Source organism: Nicotiana tabacum, chromosome 22 (genome assembly GCF_000715075.1).
Source record: "Nicotiana tabacum cultivar K326 chromosome 22, ASM71507v2, whole genome shotgun sequence".
NCBI classification, from domain to species: Eukaryota; Viridiplantae; Streptophyta; class Magnoliopsida; order Solanales; family Solanaceae; genus Nicotiana; species Nicotiana tabacum.
The window spans coordinates 83,423,816-83,430,154 of NC_134101.1; the positions used below are offsets into that span (position 1 = coordinate 83,423,816).

Here is a 6,339-nt window from a genome sequence, read left to right on the forward strand (position 1 = left end):
TTAATTATTTTTTCCTACATTGTCCTTGGAATAAATATTGTTGGAGTATGTGTTAGGGGTATTGATATGAAGAGATAGTAAAGGTTAATATGGTCAATTTCATTACTAATTAATGTTAAAAGGTAGATTTCTTAATCTGTATGAAAACAACTAAAAATCACTTATTTTAGACCGGAGGGAGTATAGGATAAAAATTAAATTCTTTTGTACGTATGTGTAATTATGTAATAAATCTCTTGACATAAAGGAAGCCGATTTTAGTGCTGAGATGAAGATAACTCAAATTAAAATTGTTTTAGGTCGATAGTGTTTCAAACTTTTTGTATGTGTGCAATTTTACACTTTTGTGAATCCCCTTATTAGAATGATTGACTCCGTTATTATTAAGTGCCATGGAAAGATAACACCCTTAATTAGGAGAAGTTGAAAACAATGAAACGCATGCGTTGAACATAGGTATTTAATGAATAATTAATGAAATTCACTGAGTGATCTCTTGATCTACATGTTGAAAGAAGAGACCTATGCACTAGCTCTTTAATGAACTTAATGCCTTTATCTCAATACGAAAACTAAATAAAAAAATAACAATAACTATGCCTCAATCCCAAACAAATTAAGTCGGTTATAAAAACAAAATAAATAATAAAGAAAACCAAAAATCGAATTTCTCCAATTCACTTGTTGGCTCCAACAGTATCTTTCACTGCATCAGCAGCCCCTTGTGCCTTAGCCTTCATCTGCTGCCCAGTCTGCCATCAATTTTAATGACTTAATATTATGATATTAATTAAAGAGCATTTAATATAATTTTCTCTCCTTATTTAAGGTCATAAGTTCTATGGGTAATTATAATATATTCCAGACGAAGTCTTTCTTTTTTAATTACTCATTCTTCATATTCAGTCAACCACAGCTATATAAAATGAAATGGAGGGAGAAAATAAAAAAGGTGCAATGGCAAACCTCCTGCATGGATTGCTGAGCAGATTGGACTGTATCTCTAGCTTTGTCCATCATCTGGCTAGCTTTCTCCTGAAATATATATTCAGCAGAATACTATTAACCAACATCACATGTCAATTAATCCAAAATTTATCTATCTGCTTAATTAAAGAATGTAAAATTTGTGACTGATATTTACCTGAGTTTGGCCCTTAACTTCTCCTGCATGATAACTGGCTTTCTGAGAATCCATCTTGAAATAGGAATTCAACGTACGTACAAAATAAATAATATAAATAGAGAATGTTTTTTTGTTACTGATCACTAGTGATGTTGAAAAAATAAAACAAATGGCTAAGGTTTATATAGGCTGCAAGAAGGGATGTGCGACAATATGTGTGCAGCTTTGAATCAATATCGGACGACATGAGTGCCATTTGATTAGGACAACTTTAATCCTGTCCAACACTTGTTAATCAGTTGACGAAACAATCTCCACATGTTACTGGTGGTTGATTATCCTAATTAAGATTTGACTTATATACACCATCAGCATAATTTAGTCTATTATAACATTGTATACGGTCAAAATCATATACCTCCAACTTATAGGCTCGAGGGTCCATCCTAAGCCTGAGTCCGGGAAACATCGAGTTCGAGCTCGATGGACTAGACTCGAGTTCGAAGACAAAATGCAATGCCCGGAGATAGGAGTACGAGGAATACCGAAGCTGAGCATGTTCAACCCCGAAATCAGAGGCGGCTCAATAGTCTTAGAGGCCTAAAGTCAAGACGTAATAAGAGGCCTTAAACTTGTTTAATAATTTTAGATTTTTTAGTTGAAGTTTATTTTTTTTTACTTTTCGAGATGCAATTTCATCTTTACGATGTAACCAACCCGTTTAATCTTTGTTGAAAGATTACTAACATTTGATAAGATTTTATTAAGTTTAATTTTTAAATTTTTCTTTTTACATGACCGCCAACGTAACTCACTATATAACATTGCCTCCCAAAGTAGTAATCATGTAGAAATTTGTATTTACAATGATGATAAATATTACGATCTAATTAGCTTGAAGCATGTCTATAGAGATCTTGAAAGAACATATCTTACAAAGTTAGAACTGTAAATAAAATTTATTCAAGTTGGAGTAAGAAAAACTAGAAATTAACTACAGATTTAATTGTCTTTCACTTTCATTTGAATTTTCTCAACCAACTCCGAAAAAAGACTACATAAGATATAAAACTATGTTATTAACGATTGGTGAAAAAGTAGCAAAAGATGGTTGAAAAAATTTCTTATCACTATTTAATAATAAATATAATAAATATTCAAATTACATATAAAAAGAGTAGCTTTTGGGGCCTCTAATTTTGTGAGGCCTAAAACGGCCGCTTTAGTGGATTGGGGGTTAAGTCGCCTCTGCCCGAAGTTGTACCATGGTGGATTTGTAACAGAATAAGCAAAATTCCTGCCACGTCCCCAAGATCATATCGCTAATCCCGGAATAGGATTGTACGATTCCGTACTAGACGGTTAGACAGTTGTACCAAGAATATTCCTTACTGTAAATAGAAATATACCTTATTTAGGGTTCCCCTATTATATAAAGGGGACCTCAATCATTTGTAACATCATCTAACCATTGAACAAAGAATATACTCTCTACTTTTCGCCTATTGTTCATTAGAATTGTCCTTTGCATTTATTGTTCTTACTTTATTGTTACTAGTTCATCTCGAGGTCACTAAGCTCGAGGTCACTACTGTCGTAATATTGGTTTGATTCACTTATTTCTTTTATTTCTACTTCATATTTCCTGATTATTAATTGGTATTGAACTAAATCACATATCTTTAAAACCACAAATCAAATTTAATTGTTACTCGTATTTTCGAGGTAAACAAACATGTTGTATATATGTTTTATTTTCTATGTAACAAGTTTAATTTCACTTGCTATATATAGTCGGTTTAGGTGACCTTATAACATGTTGAATATTTTGCAGTATAGACTCCGGTTCAATTATGAGATTGTGTATTTTTTATTACGTAATTAAATATACCGACTGACTTAGGTCACTTTTTTGATAGATTTTTTCTTTTTTGGTCATTTGTGGAATTTAATTCACCGACCTAAACCTACCAAATTGTAGGTTGGCTCTATCGATCACATGTTACCGACCGCCACAACTCGATTGGTTTTTGCCAATTACTTCCTCCAGTTCACAATAAGTGTCCAATTTACTTTTTTATTTTGGTTCAAAATAAGTGTCCAGTTATGTAATCAAGAAAGAATTCAATTTGTTTTTACAAAGTAACCTCTATCATATCCTTAAAAAGTTTTCTCACTCTTCACATTAAATATTTAATTAGGGGTAGTTTAGTCATAGTAGGTATTTTTGTATAGAATTTAATATTTTATTAATGGGCGTGCTAAAAGCAGATTGAACACTTGTGAAATGGATGAAGTACTGACTAACATTGATCGGTTTTGGTAGTCGGTTTGCCCCTTTTTTTTAGTATTGCAGTGTTGGGTTAGTCATTGTCAATGAGAATGACTTTAATTTAGTCGATGAAACCTCAACAGCTCTTGATACATTGTCAGAGCTAGAGGGTTTCAAAGTTCTGCCTGTTGCTCCTATTATCACATACTCTGAGGTAGAATATGATTCAGGATTTCGTACTTGTTTTCGAGAACCTGATTTAGGTATTGTTTTCCTCAACAGTCAGATAGAGTTCTGTTTATATTTTGAGCGACCTAGAGTTGCTTACAACATGTTCGATCAAATGCTTGAATCTAGTGGACCGTATAGGTATGGGCTTATGCCTAAAATGTGACAACTCATTACTTCATTTCCCATTTGATCCCGGTTCAGCAGCTAGACTTGTTATCAACAAATGTGCAACAGGATCTGGTGGTGGCGATAATGCTATTTGCTTGAGCAATGTCGAAGGAAAATTATGGGTCAGCGAATCTGGCCAGAAGCTTTACATGGAGTTTGGCCGCAAGATGTTGAATATAAAGCCAGCGAAGGACATTTTCGCAGTAGTTCCTTGTCCTAATAGAGCAGTGACCACTCCACAGTCCACACAAGGTATTTGATGATATGATGTGCAGGTATAAATATGCATGCTCTTCTGATCTTTGCAATAAGGTACCTCGAATCTAGGAGTGATATCTTGGCCATGGATAGAACCCCATTGGTGCATAAGACTAAACGCTTACAACTTCCATTTGCTTTCGGTGTATATGTTGCGCATGATGTTGCCACTCGGTGGAGTGGAAGTTCTCTACGGCATGTGGACTCCACATTTGGTGTAATTAATAACTTCATTATAGATGCCACAAAGCTTTCATTTAACCGTCCAATGAAACACAGCATGATGAAAGAAGTTATTCGAGCCAATGGGTGGCTTGCAATTGACTTTGGCATGTATCGATGTCCCTGGTTGGACACAGGGCAAGAATTGATGATATGGCTTGACGATAAAAATTTTGACACTGGGCAGGGGACAAATAGCTCAATACTACATGATAGAAAGTCTCACTTTCTAATATTGGAGTATCTATTAGCTTTCTGTCTTGAAGCACTTCAGTTATTGGATGATGACTTTGAAGTTCTTCAGAATAGTTCTACCAATGTATTGGAGCTTGACGTCGAGTTTGCCAGCAAGCTCTTACGGGTATACCTCGATATATACTCTTACCTTGGTGAACAAGTTTAGTTTGTTTCCATATCATGTGCCTCAATTGGGCGGCCAAGGTGTTATTAGGGTCATCACTGGCCATCGTTTTATGGCTCTAACACCAAGGGAGTTAGCTTACGCTTCGGTGAATCCATTATTGTCAACCACATGGCTGAAATTTAGTGTTAGCCCCTCTACATCACTTGGCCATGAGAATCTGCTAACAAAGTATGCCAAAGGATCACAGACACTTCCGGTTACTCCTTTAATCAATCTTGCATCGAAACAACTTGCTGATGAAATATCATTTATGGTGCTTACAAAGATTACCAAATTTGTTGAGTCATGTTGTGGATCAGTTGTGAAAAATACTAAGATGCTTGTTCCTACGTACTTCCATGAGACACAGTGTCAGGCTACTACGGATACTAATATTAATGGTTTAAATATCACTAGTATTATCAATAAGCCTACAGCTGCTGCAATTGCTTATGGTCTGACCAACAGTGTGAGAAATTTAGATTTTGATAACAAATTGACTAATCACTTTTAGTTTGACTGTAAGAGCCAGCAGAGGACGGACTTTATCAGTAAACCTATAGTCTTAAGTAGAATGCAGACATCTTGTGAGGGGGCAAGAAGTGTGGCGTCAATTGAGATATTTCGAGGGGGCATTGGAGCTGTATAATTTGATGAAACTCACTGGGCATCAACCATACTATTTGTTGGCGTGATCAGCTCGTATTTGAAGCTAGCAACGATTGGACAGGGGCCGCTGCCCGCTGATTCCTTCTGATAATATATACACTGTAGAAATATATGTGGTGGTTGTTGCAAAGGAATTTTTGCTTTGAACCATCTGTAGATATGGAGAAAATCACACACGAACAGTTGAAAAATTATCTTTTCTAATCTTGTTGCTCATTGGTACGTACTTTGGCAACCATGTATTCAAAATGCAACAGCGAGCTACTCTTGCATGCTACGAGGCACAATGTGTCCATGCTTTTCACAACATTGTTTCATCACAACTACGTGAAGAATTCATGCTGACAAATCTTAACCTTTATGACTGAGCCAGCCTATCACAGTATGCAAACCACTCCATGATTTTCTTGAAAAGCTCGCTGGCGGGGAGAGGGTGTTTTTGGTGGGACTTAATTTTGGTGGTGCCTACATATCATTGGCAATGGAGCTCTATCCCTCTAAAGTTTCAAAAGCAGTATTTGTTGCTGCAGAAAATATACAAGGTCACATCTTATTCTTTAGCCATAGAGAGCTGTAACGACCCGACCGATTGTTTTAAGAATTAACGCCCCGATCCCCTATTAACTATTTTCCCCGTATTTGTTTCTGCTATTTTAATTTGCCGGGATGTTTGATTTTGAATTTCGGAGTGTTTTGGGACACTTAATCTCTAAAAGAGAGCTTAAGCTTTAGAATTTGGACCGTAGTCGGAGCAGTGTGAAGACGACCTCGGAATGGAATTCCGTAAGTTCTTTTAGCTCTGTTGGGTGATTTCGGGCTTAGGGGTGTGTTCGGATTGTGTTTTGGAGGTCCGTAGCTTATTTAGGCTTGAAATGCCGAAAGTTGAATTTTTGAAGTTTTCGATTCGATAGTGAGATTTTGATATGGGGGTCGAAATGAAATTCCGGAAGTTGGAGTAGTTCCGTAGTGTTGAATGTGATGTGCTTGCAA

At 36.0% G+C, this 6,339-nt stretch overlaps 1 long non-coding RNA gene across 1 annotated transcript; it reads right to left on the reverse strand.

The window, feature by feature from the left end:
- Positions 1–446: 446 nt before the first annotated feature.
- LOC107813950 (uncharacterized) lies at positions 447–1,213 on the reverse strand. Its single transcript, XR_001654454.2, has 3 exons — positions 1,145–1,213; positions 967–1,035; positions 447–740 (listed from the first exon to the last, which is right to left on the reverse strand). It is a non-coding gene; the product is annotated as an uncharacterized LOC107813950 (long non-coding RNA).
- Positions 1,214–6,339: the final 5,126 nt, after the last annotated feature.